This window comes from Pinus tabuliformis, chromosome 5_2 (assembly GCF_031772625.1).
Source record: "Pinus tabuliformis cultivar Carrire ecotype Pingquan chromosome 5_2, CPIR1, whole genome shotgun sequence".
In the NCBI taxonomy this organism is placed as follows: Eukaryota; Viridiplantae; Streptophyta; class Pinopsida; order Pinales; family Pinaceae; genus Pinus; species Pinus tabuliformis.
Window position 1 is genome coordinate 787,723,317 of NC_142306.1, and position 25,303 is coordinate 787,748,619.

Below are 25,303 nucleotides of genomic sequence, written 5' to 3' on the forward strand. Positions count from 1 at the left end.
ATTAAACGTTTGCTGGTTTTCACCCTACGGGGTTTCCAGGGTATATCCGTGTTCAATGGTGTGATTGATGTGATTGCCTTATGGGTCCTTGATGATGATGGTTCTTTATTTGCTGTGACAATCATAATGTCTTATTGCATGATTATTTAATATGGTTAAGGATATCAAGTAATGGATGCAGGGATTCATGAGACAGCTTATGTCAGAACACTACCACATGGATGGTTAACGGTTATGAAAATGGATATATAACTTATTGTCTTTCACTGCAATTTACTTGATGTATTAGTGAATGTTATATCTAATGGTTAGTGATGATTTGTGGAGTTGTTAATTGATTAATTACTTGTGGTAATTGTATAAATTAATTCTAACTCCCTACTTTTACCTGCGAGGTTACCGGGGTATGTGACAAGTGGTATCAGAGCTAAAGGTTGCAGCACTGGCGCCTTTGGGAATTGGTAAGCGGAAAGGATATTGAGGTACGCCATCAGTAGGCATTAACTCAGGTATGAGTTTAATCATTCGCATATTCATTTATGTCGTACACTACTTTTGGCATGACGGGTGTGATTCATGTTTATAACTTCTTTGAGAAGTAGGTAATAAGTTGTTGCATAACTACATTCATAACATTGGATTCCTGATGAGGAAAAGACAATGAAAACTTTTGTCGCACTTACAAACAAAATTTGAACACTCATTACACTTAAGAACAATATTGAACACTCATTGAGGAAGTGACAACCAACTACCAACTTTTGATTTGCACATATGGCCATAACAACCATGCATAAATTGAACTAGATTGAAATTACAATGAACGAAACTTAATAAGCCAATGCATGAATATAAATCAGGGGGAACATCCTTGAATAGGATGAAAAATTGTTTTAAAAAGGACATTAGAAGAACCCCTTAGATATTGAAAACATGCCATGAGTCAAGCAGCGAGATTTGGTTGTCATAACTAACTTTGATTCAGTCTTGTCATGGATGCATGAAGATGATTGGTAGTTGAGATTGGTTAGTGTTGTATGACTAACCCATAGAACTTATATGCATTAATTGAATTGGACTAAGATTGCTACAATCCGTAAACAAGTGAAGTTGATTGATGTCGCATGCATGGAATGTGTGTGTGAAGATTCTTACTCTCTCTGTGCTATAGTTCTAGTTGTTTATGAGAAGAGTTCTTAATTTTATTCACCATGGGAATGCATGATGAATAGTATATGCTTATGTCCTAATAGATTTAAAGATGATTGCCCTCTAATTAATTGAAATCCATTAGCATGGTATCTGTTTATGTTAATCATTACTTGTTGGGAGATAAAAACCATTGGAGCCTCGATTTAATGATGGTTGAATTTATCTCTACTATGGGAATGATGGATTTCTTATGCATGTTGCATTCCAGGGTAAAGTTAATTGTAGAGGCATGTTCAGTGGGTAACATTTCTAGGACCCATTCATGGTATAACTACATGTGATAATTATTCATTAATAGACTACCTGTGTTAATACAGTTGTCAGTGAACTCTAACTACCTTCCCCAACTATAGATGCTTCCAAAGGAAAAGGAAGCAAGGAGAAGGAAGAAGACCGTGCTGTAGGGACAGACGGAGATGGGAAAAAGAGTCTGGGAATGACTAGATAGCGCTTGATGTGCATGTGAGTATTCCCTTGACCATGCTTAAGGAGTTGGAAAATGATAACTATAGTGTGTTGCTGTTAATGATTTTCGTAATGTCTCCTTGAAGTCATTATTCTGAAATGGATACATAGTACTGTTATGATAGTTGTTGCATCTAGCATCAAGTGGTAACTCTGGTGCGTGTGTGACACTTAGGAGATTATGCTTCTAATTGCATAAGCAGAGCAATTGCTTCCGGTAAGGGTAGTTTAACTTGTTAAGTTATGCATGTTGACCCAAGGATAAGATAAGTGTCTTGTTCACTTACTTGAAGAACACGTATGAATGTTTTATATGATTTCTTAGTAGAGGAAGTATTTGAATGCATACAATAAAAGAATGGTTCTTTTATAGATTTTCGTGGTAAAGAAAATGGGTTAAGGCATGCAGTTAAAGATTGATTGTTTATATGTTTTCTTGGTAGAGAAAATATGATAATACTTGCAGTAAAAGAATTGGTTATTTTATATGCTAATTGCATTATGATTCTAGTTAGTTTCTAAGTTCTAGTGAAATGATTATGCATTACATGCATGATAAAAGATAACTAAGGATGTGCTTCTAGGCACATAGATATTTATCCCTAATTTCTTGAGGAAAGAGTATGCATATTTCATGTATGAAGATGCAGGATTTTATGAGAGTTCTTGAAAATGGAATATAGAGGTTCTTTTCTTTAAAGACACATTAGAATAGTGTTCATGCAAGAACCAAAATCCTTACTTGTTTCATGAAAAGAACTATGAGCATTGAAGTAAGGTAGTTGTGTTAGGAGAACACATGTTGCATATTGATAGCTATTGTGACTTTGGAATTGTAAGTCGGTGTGTACTTAGAGAAAGTGGTCATGTTAGCTTCTTTGAAATTAATAATCTCTTGGAGAGATTGTCTTGTTGGATGAGCTGTGTTGGTTGCTTGATTTTGATGCATAAAGGATAATTAATCCTTGTTTTTGTATCTTGATTTTTATGCCTAAAGAAAGATATCTTTAATAATTTCTGGAAAGGGAATCTTGAGAAACCCTCACATCTGAGGATAGAGAAATGAGGATTAAAATGACTTCCTTTAAGAAAGAGGTGTGTGGTTTGTTGTATGTGATGATGGTAGTATGCTAGTGAAAGGCTTATATGATAAGCAATGGTATGCACAAAGATTAGTCATTATGATATAGAGTTATGATCTTTGTATGTTAGAGAGATTATGTTTAATTACACTAACAATGCATGACTAAAGCTAGCCATAGTAAACGTAAGATAATACTCCATTAATGATGATTTGAATTGGAACAACAGACTATGGCAAAATTGGGAATGCTGAGAGTATTAACTCAACTGTTGTTGACATTTATACATTAATGAGTATTTGCATATGCTTTTATACATGACAATATTGTATGCATGAACATTCTTGGAAATGGAATATGTGTTAACTGATGCATATTTATAACTAACGTTGCTGATGAGATTAAGTAGTGGTAGCTTAACGGCAACAAGAAAACTCATCACATAAATTGTTGCAATGTGAAATACAATTATAAATGAGAAAGAATGATGTTATATGAAATGCATGAATTATGTTATTTGGAAAATTTGCATGCATACAACGTGTATGATGTATATGTTTCCCATCAATCTTGATGTTGTGGACCCATGTTGGGGTTAAGTGTAAATGCATGGTATACATGCATGTCTGTTGTGCTAATGATAATGTTCATATGGTTCATTGTGTAAATTACTTTGAGAAAGAGTATTAAAAGAGAAAATATTCATGCTATGTCTGGTTAGGATCAGATGGCATAAGAGGAAAAGAATTTTCCTGTGTACGCTATGTCTGGTTAGGATCAGATAACGTTTATTGGCGAGACCAGTGTAATTGCGGTCGAGTAGGACCTGCAAGTGCTTGGGTTGATGGCAATACCTGCCCGGAGGGGTTGATGGTACTTGTCTGCCCGGAGTTGGGTTGATGGAAATTACCTGCCCGGAGGGGTTGATGGTACTTGTCTGCCCGGAGTTGGGTTGATGGCAGCTACCTGCCCGGAAGGGTTGATGGTACTTGTCTGCCCAGATCTCCTCTCCCTAGAATTTTTGAGCTGGTTGGCCAGTGGGATTCTATGTTAGACCTGGTAAGGTCTCTATCGAAGAAACTGTCTGGATGTGAAAATGACTCGGTTTGGTTATGGAAACCAGTTCCCATGGGTTGGGAATTCTTTAGTCCATTGTGGTTTCATGGCTAAAGGAATTAACTAATCAGCTATATGTTACGTTAAAAATGAATTTTACATATGGTTGTGTAAAATATGTTATGCACATTTAACAAGAAACGAGCTTAGTGCTCAATAAGGAGTAATTGGGAATTTTAATTCCTTTATTGTATTATTAATTTTGTGAACATCTTAGTGAGAGCTAAGACAGTTTTTGCTTAATGTAGTGATTGACTATTTTGATGTTTAGAGAGCTAGGTGCTCTTTTGGTACTTCTCGAAGTACTTTGCGGATGTCTTTAGTGAGAATTCGTTCAGTATGCACGTGGAACAGTAATTTATCATTTGATGATTAGTATTAGTGCTCTTTAAGTACTTGTAAAAGTACTGTGATTTAGAAGCATCTAACATTGCACAATTGATTGCTAGTCAAAAGTATCTCATTTGACTCAAAATATAGTGACTAATGTGATTGAATTGTTAGTCATATATTACAGGAGTTACTTACCATGGAAGGTTGAAGAGTTGTCCAACCACTATTAAATGTCTACATGAAGGTATTCATGATTTTCAAGAATAGATGGTAAGTAATGGTAAGTTAACACAGAGAATTGTTATCATAAATGAATAAGGGAAGTGGTGGCGATTAGAAGTTGCATATTTTTGCAACTATTGATGCTTATAACTGATGATATTTCTTATGTCTATATCGTTACTATTTTGTTTGTCGTCTTTTCTTGGAATGGAATCGTTGATTTCAAAGAGAAAGTATCACATTTGGTGTGGTTTAGATGGTAATACCATGAGTAAAGTCTAAAGTTCCAATGAAAGATGAACACCGAAGACGGTGTTCCTGTTAAGGGGGGGAGTATGTAACATCCCTACCGGGTAACTCATCATAACTAACAGTTATGAATAATTACTTAGTATCGGAGCTGATCCTTAACACTCGGAACTAATTCTTGAATTTGGATATCGGAATTGAAATGATAGGCAGAGGATCATGATAAAAGGAAACGTGTCATGGATGGCATCACGATGTGCGGAAAACTAATTGAGGGGAATTTTCGCAAATTATATCATGACTGACAAACACCAAACTCGTGGTGGGTCAAGCGGTCAGAACCGAACGGTTACATGTGAATAGACCAATGTAGAGTGGCGGGTAGCCAAACTTCACGAGAAATGGAACAACGCGATAACTATAATAGTTGATGATTTCCGACGGTGGGTAAGAGGTGATAAACCTGACAATCAACGTGATGATTATATGTCAAAGCAAAACCACGTGCGACCACAGGTTTGAACCCGCAACCCATGTAACGATAATAACCGTGTACCCACCTTTAACGACGGTGCCAGGCATAATAACTGATTCTTGGCATGGGAACCGATTCTCGGATGGTAAAACGGAATGAGAAGGTGGCCGCAAGGGCATGAGAGGAAAAGGTTGGAAAGGGTATTGCAGTTGGAGATTGGGGGGATTAGCATCGGAAGGGAGTGCTCAGATTCATGTGGTGCAACGATTGGCGGAACGATATCCTTGTTTACGAGTTGCAGAAGGGCCAGTTAATCTGGAAACTCTACTTTCCTGAACATTAGGTCGCCACTTCCGATTCTGTTATCCATTACTTATGACTGCAACGTAATGGTAAGGAATAGATGTTAGCAGAGTTGGGTTTGTTACCCTTGTGAGCCATGCCGATTTCTGCAACATGGACGCATCCTGGAGGTTGCTTTCCTCTACTAACATCCTCGGAAACGCAGCGAGCATCTCCTTGAGGTTCGATGAGACTTTGGTTGAGGTTTTTCCGGCTTCATCCTTCCACGGGCCACATGAGATTTTAAGATTCCAAACCAGACAAATATTGCTGAGTCCAAACCCAAATGAGAAGTAGCTTCTCTCGGCAGTTTACCTGAAAATTAGAAACGCAGAGCCATGGAGTGGGCTTCCAAAAGAACGTAATAGAAAGGATCTTGTTGTGTTTGCCTCTGGCCAGCACCGTCCAGTATTGGAGGAGAAGATACCGGATGGGTGAAAATCAAGATCAAGAAGAGACCTGCATGGTTCTTCCTCTGCAAAACCGGTAAGTTCTCATGCGCCTTTGACTTTGAAATGAACCGCTGGTACAAGATTTCCAGCCCTTCAATCCCTCGGATGTCTATTATTACTGCAGCAGGCAGCGTTTTATGTTTGGGAAATCTCGTTACAGAGTGCATACTTCAGGTTTGTGTTCTATGCATGTTATATGCATGTTAGCAAAACTATGTGAAACTGTTGAAAAATAACTTTGTGAAAGGAATACATGCGCAAGGGAGCAGTACAATAGTTATTACCTGGTATGTAAACATAAGCAATGTGTTATATGTTTAAAAAAGGAAATATGGACTGGCAAAAACTAATGAAAAGATTTCTTTAGATGTTGATTATTGATTGAATAAGATTGTAGCTAATCTTGTTGCCAAGATTGTTATTATGACATGCTTGCTCATGCAAATGAGTAGACGATAAAAGATCCTTTTTAAAGGTTGTTTAATGAATTATTGATAATGTATCTAATATTGTTGCCAAGCTTGTTGTCAACAGCATGGACAGGAAACGATGGCGGTTGGTGCCAAAGGAACGTGATGTTTAATATTGGCAGGATAAGGATTATTTGTCCATGCAGAGGAGTCCAAATTGCAGTATTGTCCTTTGCTAGAACAATTATGCCACAAGGATTATTGCATGTGGCGGTATGTAAATAAGAGATTACATGTAAGCTGTATTAGCTGTTAGCTAGTTATGTGATAGCTTAATAATAATTCATTGTAAAGATTTTAAGACAATGGTTAAGGGATGGAATCCCTTATAAACCATTGAGTGAGGGGTGAAAACCCTCACGAGCGTTTAATAAGAAGATTAAACGTTTGCTGGTTTTCACCCTACGGGGTTTCCAGGGTATATCCGTGTTCAATGGTGTGATTGATGTGATTGCCTTATGGGTCCTTGATGATGATGGTTCTTTATTTGCTGTGACAATCATAATGTCTTAGTGCATGATTATTTAATATGGTTAAGGATATCAAGTAATGGATGCAGGGATTCATGAGACAGCTTATGTCAGAACACTACCACATGGATGGTTAACGGTTATGAAAATGGATATATAACTTATTGTCTTTCACTGCAATTTACTTGATGTATTAGTGAATGTTATATCTAATGGTTAGTGATGATTTGTGGAGTTGTTAATTGATTAATTACTTGTGGTAATTGTATAAATTAATTCTAACTCCCTACTTTTACCTGCGAGGTTACCGGGGTATGTGACAAATTTGAATTATGGACATATAGTCTCTATAGACGAAATATGTTTTTAATCTCAACTATTGTCTCTACAAAGTCAAAAATGTAATTGTCTCTAAAGAGATAAAAATGAAAGCATCTTTACAAAGACAAATGAAATTGTTTGTAGAAAGACAAATGAAATTGTCTCTAAATAGACAATAATTCCCGTCTTTATAGAGAAAATAATAATATGTGTTCTATATCATCTTTATAGAAACAAATTTTTAAGACAATAATTTTGAAACATTAAAATTTGAGACACCCGCTTAAAAACTATACACAAGTTTCTTTTCGTCTTAAGTTAATGCAATTAACTCAAACACTGTTTTAAGTATTGTCTTAAAACCCCTACCTATAGTATTGTTAATTGAAGTCACCGCTAGAGTTCATTTTTCATTTATCTAACTTCACCGCTGGCCATGTGAATGTGACACATATATGCAAAAAAGATGGTGAGTTTAGAAACTCCATCCCATGTATTTCGATACACCATAGTTTAACAAGTGTCAAAGTTGTTTGAAAACGAGAAAATTTATAGTTACTGTACTTTGTTGTTTGTTATTTTGGGTGAATCTAGTATAAACCTTTGTTTTTACTTGGTGAATGAGTTCAGTCTCATGTAAATGTATTTCCAAGATTTAGAAATCAATTCTATGTTTTATTTGTGATGTTCCAAGTCTTTACCTTTGTTTTTTTGTTGTAAGTGAAAACAACAGTTTTATTTGTGATGTACTTGGTGGACTTGTGAAAACAATAGTTACTGTGTTTTATTGTTATTCCGCGTGAATGTAAATCAGTGTAAACCTTTGTTTTTACATGGTGAATGAGCCACAGTCTCATGTGAATGTATTTGCAAGATTTAAAAATCAATCCTAAGTTTTATTTGTGATGCTCCAAGCTTTTACCTTTGTTTTTTTGTTCTAAGTGAATACTTTGGTTTTATGAAGTCGAAATCTAGGTCCGACAATTCAGCTTCGTGGTGGGCAAAGCTAGTTGTGTGAAATCAACTTCACCAGAGGCATAGCCCTCTACCCCTCCGCGAAAATTCTCTCCACATAAATTTTGTAAATTTTTCTAACATGGTATCAGAGTGGGTTAAATATTGTTAGTGTAAAAACAAGTGTTTTTACAACAGTAAGAATTGTTTTGAGGGAATATTGTTTTTATCACATTTCCCAGTAGGTAGAAAGGTTTTTTTTATGCTCGGAAATGGAAAAATCAAACACAGGATTGACTAATCCTCAAATACCTCAGTTTAATGGAAAAATTTATGATTATTGGGCTATTACAATGAAGACCTTGTTTAATTCTCAAGAGATCTGGGATTTCATGGAGAATGGTTTTCAAGAACCAGCAGATGCAGTAGCATATAATGCCTTATCTCAACCAAAAAGAGATTTGTTAAGGGACAACAAGAAGAAGGATTCAAAAGCCCTGTTTTATATTTTCCAAGCAGTTCATGAAAGTATTTTCCCAAGGGTTGCAGCAGCAACGAAGTCCAAGAAAGCATGGGACACCCTCCAGACAACCTACCAAGGCATGGAAAAAGTCAAGACAACAAAGCTGCAAATGTTGAGGAGAGATTTTGAAACACTTTGTATGAAAGAGTCAGAGAATGTAGAGTCGTTTTTTACACATGTAAGTGGGTTGGTTACTCAAATCAGGTCTCATGGTGAGACACTTGAGGAAAGAAGAATAGTTGACAAAGTTTTGAGAAGTTTGCCAACAAAGTTTGATGTCATTGTTGTGGCCATAGTAGAGACAAAGGTTCTCTCACAGTTCTCAGTGGATGAGCTTAATGCATCACTGATTTCTCATGAACATAGATTGAATAGAGCAACAAGCTCCTCGTTGGAGCATGCCTTCAAGACACAAGTATCATTTGGTCAAGGTCAAGGCAGAGGAAGATCATATGCTAGAGGAAGGGGAGGAAGCCCACACAAAGGTGGAAGAAGCAACCCTTCAAGCTCAAGTGGAAGAGGCAACAATCAAAATCCAAGTCAAGGCCCAAGGTAAAATTCAGCACAAGATTAGAGGTATGACAAATCTCAAGTTCAATGTCATTACTGTAAGAAGTATGGTCGTTATGCAAATGAATGTAGAAAGAAGCAATATGACATTAGTAACAAACCAAGTGTAAATTTCACAAAAGAAAATCAGAATCATGATAGCATGTTTTTAGCTTGTAATGTAGCACAAGAAAAACATAGTGATATATGGTATCTAGATTCAAGGTGTAGCAACCACATGTTAGGAAACATAGAAATGTTTTTCAATCTAGATGAAAGTGTGAAATCTGAAGTGACATTAGGGACTAATAGCAAAATCTCTGTCATGGGAAAAGGAAGAGTTAATATCCTAACAAAGAAGGGGGGGGAAGAAATACAACTCATATGTTTACTTTGTCCCTGGTCGGAAACATAACCTCATAAGCATTGGACAGCTCATGCAAAAGGGCTACAATGTCTTTTTCAAGAAGGATGTATGCACAACTTTGGTTAGGCCTCCAAGCAGATAGCTGGTTGCAAAGGTTTAGATGAAAAACAATAGAATGTTTCCATTAAAATTAAAAGTAGATTTGCAGAAAGAAGGTGCACAAGCACAACTATCTATGAACTCATAAGAAGCTGCACGAAAAGAGGCAATTGTCATACAAGTAAACTTTCAAGTAGAGGTAAAAGATGAAAATTGGTTATGGCATTTGAGATTTGGACATCTCAACTTTGGAGGTTTGAATTTGCTGCATAGGAAAGGCATGGTGAAGGGTTTACCACTCATAGAAAACCCAGACACCTTATGTGAAGGATGTATCCTAGGCAAGCAACATAGAGAGATATTTCCAGTAGGAAAGTCAGTAAGGGAAAAGGCACCTTTGGAGATTCTCCACTCAGATTTATGTGGACCAATGCAGAAACCAGCAATTGGTGGCAGCCACTATGTATTGACCTTCATAGATGACTACACAAGAAAGACATGGGTCTTTCTCCTAAAATAGAAAAGTGAAGTGTTTGAGCACTTTCGCCAATACAAGGCTCTTGTTGAGAAGCAAAGTGGACACTACATCAAAGTCCTTAGGACTAACAGAGGTGGTGAATATATCTCAAATGGTTTCCTTCAATTTTGCAGGGAGCATGGAATTCACAAGCAATTTACAACAAGGTATACACCTCGGCAAAATGGTGTGATAGAAAAGAAGAATAGGACCATTATTGAAATGGCAAAGATTATGTTGAAGGCAAAACATTTTTCAAATGATTATTGGGCTGAAGCTGTTGCTTGTGTAGTGTATATCATGAATAGACGTCCAACCAAAAGCGTCCAGAACATAGTTCCTGAAGAGGCATGGAGTGGAAGAAAGCATAGTGTCATTCACATGAGAGTTTTTGGTTGTGTGGCTTATGCACATGTCCTGGATGAGTTGAGGAATAAGTTGTATAGTAAGGGGGAGAAATGTATATTTGTTGGATACAGTGATGAATCCAAGGCATACAGACTCCACAATCCATTAACCAAGAAGGTCATAATCAGCAGAGATGTGTAGTTCATAGAAGAGGAAGCATGGGATGGAAGTTTACAAAAGACAGTCAATCTCAAAGCATGCATACCACATGAGGACAAAGAGGAATTAACAACAACAAGTAATTCCTCAACAATGACTCCCTTTACTCCTATTCAAGCACAACAAGGAAGGCAGCGAGCAACGCCATCAATAAATAATAGGATAGTTTCCCGAAGCCAAGCAAGTGCTTCTCCAAGCACACCACAAAGTGCGACACCAAATGACATGTCAAGCCCATTTTCAGCAAGCAAAAGAAGACCAAAATTCATAAATTTAAATGAAATTTATGATTAGGATGAAGTTGATAGTAGTGTTGGTCTGAATTCCTTATTTTTGTTGTTTTGTCATGTAAATGACCCAATCCATTTTGAAGATGTAGTCAAAGAAGAAAAGTGGGTTGCTGCAATGGCGGAAGAAATAGAAGCAATAGAAAGGAATGACACATGGGAGTTAGGGAGCCTTTTGAAAGGAAAACATGTCATTGGAGTGAAATGGGTCTATAAGACCAAAAGCGACATTGAGGGAAAGATTGAAAGGCACAAAGCAAGACTAGTTGTCAAAGGATATAAGCAGTAGCATGGAAGAGATTACGCAGAGACCTTCACACCAGTTGCACTGATGGAGACAGTGCATGTAGTTGTGGTGATTACCGCGCAACATAAATGGAAAGTGTATCAGATGGACATAAAATCAACGTTCTTGAATGGAGTGTTGAAAGAGGAAGTGTATGTTGCGCAACCACCTGGTTATGAAGTTGAAGGCGAAGAAGACAAAGTGTATCAGTTGAGGAAAGCTCTCTATGGGTTAAAGAAAGCACCACACGCATGGTACAATAGGATAGATGCCTACTTGTTGGACAATGGTTTCGACAAATGTGATGGTGAACCCACTCTCTACATCAAAGAGAGCGAAGGTAAGATTCTCATTGTCGTCTTATATGTAGATGATTTGATTTTTACAGGCAGTGATGATTTCCTCATCACTGATTTCAAACAAGTTATGAAGACTGAATTTGAAATGACTAATTTGGGATTGCTAAGATTTTTTTTGGGCATAGAAGTGAAGCAAACAGAAAATGGCATTTTTATCTCTCAAGCGAAGTATGTGGTAGACATTTTGGAGAGGTTTAAAATGCAGAACAACAAGTCCGCACCAACTCCAACTGTCATAGGGTTGAAGTTGAGCAAAGAAGATTGCAACAACAATGTCAATTTGACATTATATAAAAGCATGATACGCAACTTGATGTATTTGACCGCCACTAGGCCAGATATAATGTATGCAATAAGTTTGGTGTCAAGGTTCATGGAGATACCCAAGGAGACACATTGGCAAGCAGCGAAAAGGATTTTAAGGTATTTCAATAGGACAAAACAATATGGTGTTTTGTACACAACAACAAGTGATTTCAGGCTTGTTGGTTACACTGATAGTGATTGGGCTGGCAATGTCGATGAGAGAAAGAGCACGTCAGGATATGTTTTTCATTTGGGTTCCGGAGCCATTTTCATGGGCCTCCAAGAAGCAGCCAATAGTGTCACTGTCACAGCACAAGCTGAATATGTCGCAGCAACAACAACAATGTGTCAAACAGTTTGTGTCATGCCCCCAAGCCGGCGGTAGTCGTTCAACCACTCTAGGCGAGGTGCGACACCACCGAACACTTTCTTTTCACCAGTACTTATGTTCGTGGACTACGCCTAACCACTTATCCTACTTAGTTTGTGTTTTGTAACCAAGTATTATTAATGTTTCTTTTATACCAATGAACACCCATACACATTCATTAACATTAGCAATTATACATGAAGAACACAATTGCATAGTATAAAGGGAGGGGCAACTCCATGAACAATGAGTCTGCCCGAATATATTATACAGTTTTTCAATATTACAAAGATTTACAAGTATACTTGGGAACACCAAGTTTCATACTTAGCCAAATTTACAATCTTTGGCAAACTCGGTTGCCCAGCGCGTCAGTGCCTTCGCATGGTTGCCGCACGACTCACCAACCCTTCATTCACCTCGTCGCACGATTGTGTTGTTTGCCCAACTTGGGCACGCCTCCAAGTGGCCACACACGAGCGCCTCTTGCACAAGTCACACCTCCGTTCACAATCTCAACACTTCACCAAAAGTCACACCATGCACACTTGTACGACGGGCGGGTGCTCACCCGAGTCACCCAAGAACCCGTGCCAAGTCATCGCACAAACCGGGCACCACACCCGTGCATGCCTTACTCCAACCGGCGGGCGACCTCTACCCGCGCCCTTCACCCAAAACCAAGAAGCGATCTACCTCCATGCGGCCTTGCCCAAGAACAGGTGCATTACCAAAATTTGCGCCTCTTTATCTTGCTGTGTCCACCTCTTTGATCTGCACCTCTTCACATGTTGAGCGATGGAAAAATGAGCTCATCGCATGTCTTGTTTATACGGGTGGCAGGGCGAATTAGCCTACCCGTCCGACTCGTCCTCCACGCCTTAACGCGCCCACACTTCATTGCAATACCCTGGCGGCTTGGTTCAAGTCATAGGTTTGCCTCCATAAGTTTTAGCCCATGCCTCCACGCATATAAAAACTCGTTGCTCTTCCCTCCTACGCACTTCATTATAACATAATGCCTTCAAGTGCTAAGGTCGAGCTCGCACTTCAAGCCGGAGCACGCGCATAAGGACTGCAGGTCCTTACATCTTCCTCCACCTGAAGTCGTTATTGCCCTCGACAACATACCATCCTGGTAGCCATCCACCAAGATCATCATCAATATATGTCTCAGCCTCGGTCCATGATGTCAAATCCTCCACATACTGCAAACATCCCTGCAACATATCTAGAAATCCCATCTCCATCATGTGTCGTCCCCATCCTGTGAACTGTCCTCCTCGTCTGCCTGATGCCAGCATCTCTTTGTGCACTTCCATACCCCATGTTTGAACTAGTTGGGTAACTAATCCAACTGCCACACTCAAGCCATGAGAGTGAACATCCTTATGCCTTCACTAGTCTATCTTGGATTCTGCCACATCCCGAACTCACCAAGAATCTCACCCATGCTCATGTCCATGGAAATTCCATCCCATTTGCAACATGTCATGATGCTTGATGCCAAGCCATCCCTGCACCATCTGTCATACCTGCTCAACCTGTTTTAATGACTCACTGCCATGAGTAGCTAACAATGAGCCCCATCTTCTTTGTCCTCTAGGAAGATGTGGAGGAGGTAGAGCTTGAAGGCTCACCCTCACTAATCATCTCAATCCATCTGTCAGGATTTTCTATCTCCATCCTCTGTAGATAAGTGACTCGATCCTCCCCTCGAACATTCGGCCTCACATATACCTCCTCATCATCATCATCATCCTCGACCACTTCTAGCCTTCTTGACAAATCTAAGATACTATCTGAAAGTGTCCTGATGACCAATGATTGCTCGGTAAGCTTTGTCTCAACCATAGACAACCACTTACTCATGTCTTCCATTCGCTTCTCATCCTCCATTTGCATCACTGCCAACTTACAATCAGGCTTTGTCACTCCAATGGTTGGAACAACAATGGGTACATCCTCCCTTCCATCGTAAATATATAGCCTCTTCAAATGTGGGACAATCATAGCATCAAATTGTTTCAAGAATTCCATCCCCAGCACAGCTTCGTAGTCATTAATTCACACTATAGTGAAGTCGACTTTCCCTGTCCACTCACCTAGTGTTGTGTCCACCTTTTCAGCTACACCAAGAATACTATCCGGAGGAGAATTGACTGTCTTCATCTGTGCCTTCACCAGTACAAATTTCAGCCTGATTCTTCTCGCAGTATCTTCACCCATGAAGTTGTGAGTAGCCCCACTATCCACCATAGTGAGTATATCAGCACCCCCAACCTTCATCCGAACATACTCCAACCTGTTCCTCTCAGGATCCCTCCGAGAGACCACCTCTGTAGCAGCAGCAGCACCAAGTATCTGCATCATCCCCACATAAGCTTCTTCATTCTTCGTATTAGACTGTGCAATCGCAACCACTTTCGGTCTAGAAGGACAGTTCTTCACCGTATGTGGTCCAGCACATATCCAACACTTCAAGGCTTTCTTCGTCTTCGAATTATCATCCGATTTCGAAGCATCATCCTTCTTCTTTTCTTTTGGCTTATTGGACTTCTTCTTCCTATCATCAGAAGTCTCATCATAATGCTCCACCAACCTGTCCACAGTAGTAAAAGCCTCCTCAAGTGTTCTAATCCTCTGCCTCTTCACTTCATTGCATGCCCAAGGCATCAACCCAATAATGAAATTGAACACCTTGTCTCTCTCCGCCATGTCAGGAAGTTCCAAAACTGCACTTGCAAACTCCCGCTGATATGACTAAAGGTTCCCTTTCTTTTTAATGAACTTAAACTTCATCCTTGCTTCCCACGTTTCATCCTAAGGACTGAAATGGGTCTGCAAAGCTTTCTTCATCTCGTCCCACGAAGTAATGTCACCAGCACTACCATTGGCAATCTGATCCATCCTCCTTCGCCACCACATCTTAGAATCCTTTGTTAAGAACTGAGCAGCTACCTTGACCTTCGTCTCATCATCAGATAGACCCAATCGTTCCAAGTATTGCTCCATGTCCCATAGAAAGTTGCCAGGAGTCTTTGCACTCCCTGTACCATCATAAGATTCCAGTTCCTTGACTTTCACATGAGGCACTCCTCCACTTGAGTTATGCCTCATGGCCTTCTTCAACACGACGATCTCATCTCTGGCTTCGTCAAGATATTTTTGCAAGCCCACGATCTCTGCAAGACCTTGGTCACTTGCCTCTTCAACCTCCTTGACCCTTATATCAAGTTGTGTACACATAAGATCAGTGTACTCGTGTTGAGTCCGGAGTTCGTCGAGCTCTTCCTTCATCTTCGAATTGGCCTCTTGATCTCTCTCGACCAATTCCATCTTCTTAGTCCAGAAAGCTTCTAAGTCCTCCATCTTCTCCAACACTTTTTCAATGAATGCCATAGTAGCATCCTTCGCACCGTGACTAGACCCAACCTGAGATTCACCTACCATTTCTAACAGTTTCCTTCTTCTATGCAATCTAGTTTCGACCATCCAATAGCTTCACCAAGTTGCCTGCAACCTGAACCAACTCTTGTTCCACTCTTATGTGAAACAGCTTCCTTCACCTGCAAGTACCTGCTTCACTACCACCAACTTCCTGCAAGACTCCTCTAAGTCTTCAGACTAGCTCTGATACCACCTATCACGCCCCCAAGCCAGTGGTAGTCTTTCAACCGCTCTAGGCGAGGTGCAGCACCACCGAACACTTTCTTTTCACCAGTACTTATGTTCATCGACTACGCCTAACCACTTATCCTACTTAGTTTGTGTTTCGCAACCAAGTATTATTAATGTTTCCTTTATACCAATGAACACCCATACACATTCATTAACATTAGAAATTATACATGAAGAACACAATTGCACAGTATAAAGGGAGGGGAAACTCCCTGAACAATGAGTCTGCCAGAATATATTATACAATCTTTCAATATTACAAATCTTTACAAGTATACTTGGGAACACCAAGTTTCATGCTTAGCCAAATTTACAATCTTCGGAAAACTCGGTTGCCCAGCTCGTCGGTGCCTCCGCCCGACTCACCAACGCTTCATTCACCTCGTCGCACAATCGTGTTGTTTGCCCAACTTGGGCGCGCCTCCAAGTCGCCACACACGGGCACCTCTTGCATGAATCGCACCTCTGTTCATATTCTCAACACTTCATCAAAAGTCACACCGTGCACACTTGCATGATGGGGGGGCGCTCACGCGTGTCACCCAAGAACCCGTGCCAAGTCGTCGCACAAATCGGGCGCCACACCCGTGCACGCCTTACTCCAATCGGCGGGCGACCTCTGCCCGCGCCCTTCACCCAAAACCAAGAAGCGATCTACCTCTGTGCGGCCTTGCCCAAGAACGGGCGCATTACCAAAATCTGCGCCTCTTTATCTCGTTGCGTCCACCTCTTAGATCTGCGCCTCTTCACATGTTGAGCGATGGCCAAATGAGCTCATCGCATGTCTTGTTTATACGGGTGGCAGGGCGAGTTAGCCTACCCGGCTGACTCATCCTTCATGCCTTAACGCACCCACACTTCATTGCAATACCCCGTCGGCTTGCTTCAAGTCAGAGGTCGACCTCCATAAGTTTTAACCCATGCCTCCACGCATATAAAAACTCATCGCTCTTCCCTCCTACGCACTTCATTATAACATAACGCCTTCGCGTGCTAAGGTCGAGCTCGCACTTCAAGCTGGAGCGCGCGCATAAGGACTGCAGATCCTAACAGTTTGGATGAGAAGGATGTTGAGGGATCTTCGTCATGACCAAGAGGGAGCGACAACTATTTTCTGTGACAACGCCTCAACAATTGCATTGTGAAAGAATTTTGTCTTCCACAAGAGGACTAAGCATATTGATGCTAAATATCATTTTATTAGAGAATTGATTAATAATGATGAAATTGCGTTGCAGCACTGTAGGTCAGAGAAACATTTTCTGATATCTTCACAAAGCCATTGGCATGTGAAAGTTTTGTTTATCTCAGAAACAGTTTGGAAATTATCAATGGCGGCAATTGTGATTATGGGGGAGTGTTGGAAATAATAATCCCAACCACCGCAATAAACAGCTTGACAGCAACCATACTTGTGAGACGTATTTTTGCAGGTTGCATCTCTGTTTGAAGATGGAAGGACTGAAGCGAGCCGTGAACCATTCCGAAACACAACAAGGAATTTAAAGCACTTAATGTACTTTGGTAAATAGATATGGGCAAGCATTCTTTGAAGATGGAAGGACTGAAGCGAGGCGCGAACCATTCTGAAACGCAGCAAGGAATTTAAAGCACTTAATGTACTTTGGTAAATAGATATGGGCAAGCATTCATTCAGCGAATATTGCCCACACTCTAGGAACACTTGCCCGATTCTGATCATACTCAACAACAACATCATATTGATTATTTTTCCTCTGCCATGAATTAAATGTAAAATTGTATGTTAAGTTAAATATGAATGTAAAATTCATTTTGACAGGTTAGAGAGTAAGTGAGTTGGAGAGAAAGAAAACTCAAGTCTGAGGAGAAAATGGTGGAGCAAATTTTGGTGTGGGCGTGAAAACAATAGTTACTGTTTGTTATGCCAGGTGAATGTAAATAAGTATAAACCTGAAAATGGTCGAGCAAATTTTGGTGGGCGCATGAAAATAACACTCATTTTACTATTTGTTATTCGAGGTGAATGTAAATAAGTATAAACCTTTGTTTTTACTTGGTGAATGAGCGAGGAGAAAATGGTGGAGCGAATTTTGGTGGGCCCGTAAAAACAACAATGTTTCACTATTTGTTATTCCGCATGAATGTAAATAAGTAAACCTTTGTTTTTACTTGGTAAGTGTTTTACTGTTTGTTATTCCGCATGAATGTAAATCAGTATACACCTTTGTTTTTACTTGGTGAAAAACATTCCGCATGAATGTAAATTAGTAAGCCTTTGTTTTTACTTGGTGAGTGTTTTACTGTTTGTTATTCCGTATGAATGTAAATCAATATAAACCTTTGTTTTTACTTGGTGAACAACAGTGTTTTACTGTTTGTTATTTCGCATGAATGTAAATCAGTGTAAACCTTTGTTTTTACTTGGTGAGTGTTTCACTATTTTTTATCCCGCATGAATGTAAATCAGTTTAAACCTTTGTTTTTAATTGGTGAATGAGCCTCAGACTCATGTGAATGTCTCATGTGAATGTATTTGCAAGATTTAGAAATCAATCCTAAGTTTTATTTATGATGCTCCAAGCTATCCTTTGTTTTTACTTGGTGAGTGTTTCACTATTTGTTATTCAGCATGAATGATATCCTTTGTTTTTACTTGGTGAGTGTTTCACTATTTGTTATTCCGCATGAATGTAAATTAGTATAAACCTTTGTTTTTACTTGGTAAATGAGGCAGTTTCATGTGAATGTATTTGCAAGATTTAGATGCTCCAAGCTTTTACTTTTTACCTTTGTTTTTTTTTTTTTTTCCCTAATCGAATACTTTTATTAGGTCTCCGTAATAGCTCCGCGAAATCCAGGTCTGCGAAATCAGCGCCGCTGTCGCAAATCCAGGCCGCGGTCCAGGTCTGCGAAATCAGCGCCGCGGTCGCAAATCTAGGTCTCGGCACTTTGTTTTAGGCCGACGCGGTCGCAAATCCTAGTCTCGGCACTTTGTTTTAGGCCGACGCGGTCGCAAATACAAGTCTCGGCACTTTGGTTTAGGCCGCGGCCGCAAATCCAGGTCTCGGCACTTTGGTTTTGTTAAGTCTTGTAATAGCTCCGCGAAATCCAGGTTGCCGAAATCAGCTCCAAGTCTCGGCACTTTGGTTTAGGCCGCGGTCGCAAATCCAGGTCTCGGCACTTTGGTTTTATTAAGTCTCTGTAATAGCTCGGCACTTGGGTTTTATTAAGTCTTGTAATGTCTCCGCGAAATCCAGTTCGGCGAAATCAGCTCCAAGTCTTGGCACTTTGGTTTAGGCCGCGGTCGCAAATCCAGGTCTCGGCACTTTGGTTTTATTAAGTCTCTGTAATAGCTCGGCACTTGGGTTTTATTAAGTCTTGTAATAGCTCCGCGAAATCCACTTCGGCGAAATCAGCTCCAAGTCTCGGCACTTTGGTTTAGGCCGCGGTCGCAAATCCAGGTCTCGGCACTTTGGTTTTATCAAGTCTCTGTAATAGCTCGGCACTTGGGTTTTATTAAGTCTTGTAATAGCTCCGCCAAATCCAGTTCGGCGAAATCAGCTCCAAGTCTCGGCACTTTGGTTTAGGCCGCGTCGCAAATCCAGGTCTCGGCACTTTGGTTTTATTAAGTCTCTGTAATAGCTCGGCACTTGGGTTTTATTAAGTCTTGTAATAGCTCCGCGAAATCCAGTTCGGCGAAATCAGCTCCACGGTGCGCGAAATCATGGTTTTATTAAGTCTCTGTAATAGCTGGTTTTATTAAATCAGCGTCGCCAGTCCCTCCCCTAAGATTCTCTCCGCGTAAATTTTCTAAAAAATGGTGAATTCAGAAAGTCCATCCCATGTATTTCGGTAGCCGTAGTTTAGGAAAATTTTGGCAAGATTTTAGTAAAATTGGGTAGAATATTTTGGAAATCCTAGTTACAATAATAAAGATTTAAGATTTTTGGAATTAAGATTTTGAAAGTTCAAAATTTTTTTGATGGTGTTAAATGTTTTTTCCAAAAAAAACTATCATACACTCCTACTACCAAACTGAAAAACAATAAAATTACCACCCTCCTATCAAATTTGACGCTACCAAATTGAAAAACAAAAAAATTACCACCCTCCTATCAAATTTGACGCTGGGTAGACAACGCCTTTGGGGACACGTAGGAAGGTCACAACATGAGCAGACTTACCTAACTTTTTTGCCGCATCTTAAGAAATGGACTTCAATTAGACGCGACGGTGGAGAGTAAGGTTCATACATGGAACCTAGGGTCTGAACAAATTTGGAGAAGGGTAACCAGATTCAAAATAAAACAAAACCTCCTGATGTCAAGAGGTATTGAACCCGGTGATTGAACAAATTTAGAGAAACAAATTTGGAGAGGGGTAACCAGATTCAAAATAAAATAAAACCTCTTGACGTCAAGAGGTATTGAACCTGGTGACTGAACAAATTTAGAGAAAGTTGAACGATTTCAAAATAAAATAAATCCTCCCGATGTCAAGAGGTACTCATATTTTCCCAATTTTGTTGGCCTTTCCTTGTTGTCCACAGGACTCAAAATAAAATAAAACCTCGACTCTTAATGTCAAACGGTACCACATTTTCCAATTTTTGTTTGTGAACATAAGCAGCCATCTTCGCGCTTAAGTCAAAAGCCGAAACATAGGTGCATGATCGGGTCGGACTGTCATTTTTCGGTTCATACAGTCATGGCAGGCACTGCCCATTTGGACAAATTCCACCCTCAATCAACGAGGGTACGTGAGAAGGAACGATCTGTGGTTATTTCTAGAATTAGTGTGGGTTAGGGCCGAGTTTTGTACCTTCTCCCAGACCAGCACCATCTGAAAGAAAATTTCTGTGGCTTCAATGCCATAGAGGAGAATTTCAGGATTAAGCAATGAACTCCGATGATTCTTTTGATGTAACCCATCAGGAATACCGCAAGCCAAGATATACCATAAATGTCAGAATCATCATATTGGCCTTAATAGTTCTTATTCTTGTGGTTTCGCTCGTCATTTTGCTGCAGGTTTATGCCAGATGGATTTGGAGACAGCCTGCCAGATTTTCCAGACGGAGACGTCAACGATTTCATTTTTCCACACAAGGACCGGCTAGTTTGTGCAATGTGGGGTTGGATTCTGAAATATTAGGGACCCTGCCCATGTTTCTCTATAAACCGCACAATTTCACGGATGGTCTGGACTGCGAAGTGTGCCTGTGCGAATTCGAGGAAAATGAGAAAGGTCGGCTTCTGCCCAATTGCAGCCATACTTTTCATGTTAACTGTATTGACACGTGGTTTCGTTCTCACTCCACTTGTCCCGTTTGCAGAACCGGCGCCCAGCCCAAACAGAGAGTTCTGGAATCTGTTAGAATAGAGCAGTTTTTGGTCACATTCCCTGGATCAGTTACTTAGCGTTTCCATGACAATCTGAATTAACGGGAAGGGGAAACTGTAAGCTCTGGAAAAGAATATAACCTGCAAAACCGAACTATTATATTTTGTTGGGAATCTCGGCACAAACAGATGAATGCAGACATGGACGAGGCAACCTGGGATGGATGACTATTAATAATTTCTCAGATTGGCATTGAAATGCCCAAAAGCCGGATGGCTTCTCGTCGTCCAGGAAAGGCCATCAGTCTTATTCGCCAAACGGTTAGCAGTAGTCGCTTACGAGGAGTTCGATTTTCAAAGGTGGAGCGGTTAGTCCAAGATTCTGTCTGTTTTAATTTTAATGGCACTGATATCATGTTAAGGTTGGTTATTACACTAAAATCGGTAGTTCTTATTAGTAAATTTCCAAATTATTATAACTATCTTATACTATCCCAATGCGAAGATTAATCCCATATTCGAAAAGTGGTGATTAGATATGACAGTTATTCCAACATATATAGAAAAAAAAGATTATTCTGCTAAATGCATGCCCAAAATAACTATCCCAGGTAGGGCCAGTAGAGTGTGAATCATGTATCTACTGAACCATGTTACTACAGTGTACGGATACATAGATACAGGTATGTCACTGACACGTAGGCACAGGTATGTCCATGATACATAGATACATACAGATATGTCACTGATGATCATGACCTTGGTTTAATAGTTATGTTTGGAGATTTAGTCTTTATAAATTCAGATGTTCTATCATGACCTTGGTCTAATAATGAATAGTTATGTGTGGAGATTTAGTCTTTATAAATTCAGATGTTTTATCATGACCTTGGTCTAATAATCATGTGAGGAGATTTGATCTTCACAAATTTTAATGATGTTTTAGCATAACCTTGGTGAAACATCATAACCTTGGTTTAATAGAATGTCTGGAGGTTTTGCCTTCATAAATTCAAATGTTTTAGCATGACCTTGGTCCAATAATTACGTTTGGAGATTTGATCTTCACAAATTCCAATCTAATTCTGGACAAAATTATATAATCCGGAAAGCTATTTCAACACCGATGTCATCCATTAAAAAAAAGGCCACCAATGCTTTCATCACTTTACATTGTATGATGAACAAAGAAACCGTCCGTCGTCCTTACAAAAGGATTGTTGCAGTCCTTCGTATACGGAAAAAGTGATTGCAGTCCTTTGTATAGGAATCTACCGAACACCAGACACAAGAAGTGATCGTTCTGGGCAGCCTGAAACCATGAAATTGATGACACCGGTGGGAAACGATGATATTTTAGACCTGTCATATTGTCATTTCGTTCACTAACATGAATTACACTATATGAATTTTGAATTTCTTGTACTGATGATTTTGCGAATTTTTTTCAGAAAGAAAATCATTTATTTTATATTGAGGGTATATATACAAAATATTCAGATAGATCTGCATATAGAAATACTCCTGGAGATGGCCGATAGAGTATAAAGCATATCATGAAATAGATAGCCAAAGGATTTATAAGAAATACTCCTGGAGATGGCCGATAGAGTATAAAGCATATCATGAAATAGATAGCCAAAGGATTTATAAGAGATCGTCATCGGACCGTCAAGTATCAAAATGAACAAAATGGAAACATAAAAAGACAAGCATACAGCACCATTCAGCATATTGATCATATAGTTAACAATTGTTTATGCCGATAAAATTCTTAACTATGCTGATAATTTTTGATGATATAGTTAAAGTCAACGATGTTGATATATTTTCATTGTCTTCGTATGTAATGTCATGATTATTCTCTAAATCAACCAATATTTGTATTTTTAAATCTATAATTATGTTTTCACATTTCTATATTTAATTTAGTTGTCAAATTAGTAGTGGGACACTAGTTATGTCTAGTTTTTATTTATAAATTTAAATTGACTAGTCACTATTATTTAAAGAAGACCATACTATGTGGAAGAGAGAGACTCACTCCTAACAAATTCCTCTAAACCTTTAACAAATAACATGTTACCTAACTAAAAAAAACAAAAACAATTTAAAAGTATTTATTATCTGCAATCTAGATTTGAAAACCATATCCTATAAACATTAAACAAATAACATGTTACCTTACTAAAAAAACCCTCAATGAAACAAAAACAATTTTAAAGTATTTATTATCCACAATCTAGATTTGAAAACCATATCCGTGAAGACTGCAAAAAACCTTCTATTCCATAAATATATAAGTTCTTCTCATTAATGGATGGATGTCCAAAATATAAAATTGACCCCGAATGGATGAAAAGAATGTTAAATTGGGATTTATACACCCATCCCACATCAAAAGCATTTGATATGAGCACCTGATATGAGCACACCAGGTGCTAAGAAAAGAAATCTATCTTTACAATGGAAGCAGTATATGGAAGATACATATTCCTAGATTTCATTTTACAGTTGGAAGGAAATGGAAGAAGGGAAAGAAGTTCACATGGCAGACGTAGAGGTATCTTCTACGCAAAAACATTCATGGACCAGCCATGATGGCACCAAGATAGACATTACCACCACTTTTCCACCTTTCAAAGGAATATTGTTAGGTGAGTCTAGTAATGCAACAAAAGCTATTCCTTTGGTCCCCACAGATGAATTCGCACTAGGCATAGATGAACGAATACAGAAAGTCGGTGAGGAGATTAATTGGACAAATACTCCTCTTAAAGGGTTAGAAATGAATATGATCAAATTCCAGGACCATAAGGATTGTTTTGATTCCTTACATGTTGCTATAAAAGATGTAAATAATAATCTGAACAATGTAAATTATTATTTTTTTCTTTGAAAGGATTCGTTATAGAATCCTCTGTTCGAATAGAAAGCATATAAAAAAAATAGATTTTGAATTCAAAAATACTAACAGTCTTATGGGAGAATTGGCTGAGAAAATTGAAAACCTTTCCATAGCACCCAAAGATGAGTGCATTCCTTCTTCTATGATTATTAGCTACCATGTAAATATCCAACATACCGTCAAGCAAGTAGAAAAATTTCCCTATTTATTCCCAAAAGAAAAGCCAAAACTGCATGAACAATCTCCCAACAGTTCACCAAAAGTCTCCTACTCATTATTTTTAGAAGATTTCACTAAAAACGAATATCCTCAGTCTTGTGAAAAGAATTTACTTCCCATCTATGAGCCCCTCTCAAGTCAATTTTCCATATATCCAGCCCCTGACCTAGTTGGTAAGGGTAAACTTCCAGAAGCTTGCACCTTTCAAATTGTCTCTTACAAAGAATGGAACATTGACAATCTCAGCACTGGGCAACTCAGGCAAATGATTGATCAAATGTTTACTGAATATAAACTTATGTGTATGCGGGGCAAAACAGAAGTTGAAGCCTATAAAACAATCATACAATGTTTTACCGGTACATTGCAAAGATGGTGGGATGTTGAATCATCTCCTGCACTTATTACAGAAATGGAAGCAGAAGTAGTTAAGGACAAAGAAGGTGATGTCATCTACAATGAAGATGGTACTCCACAAAGAAATATGATAGGAGCCCTCACCTCCTTTATTCTTGAGCACTGGTGTGGAGCTACAATTGAGATTGCTAACAAGCATGAGATGGTACTGATGAACCTCAAGTGTAAAAAAATGTCCCAATATGAAGACTTTCATCGTGACTGGACACAACGAATTTATGAAGTAAAAGAAAGCCAAAATGCATTATGGAAGCAGGTCTATCTTGCTGCTCTACCTTCTAAATTCGTTGAGTATATCCAGAGGCAAGAAGTCTTCCAGAATTCTTTTGAAGCATACACTTGGGGTGAAATTTATTGCAAT

General features: G+C 39.1%; 1 pseudogene; it reads left to right on the forward strand.

Moving 5' to 3' along the window:
- The first annotated feature begins 20,954 nt into the window (after positions 1–20,954).
- LOC149161654 (RING-H2 finger protein ATL2 pseudogene) lies at positions 20,955–21,476 on the forward strand (annotated as a pseudogene).
- The last annotated feature ends 3,827 nt before the right edge of the window (positions 21,477–25,303 follow it).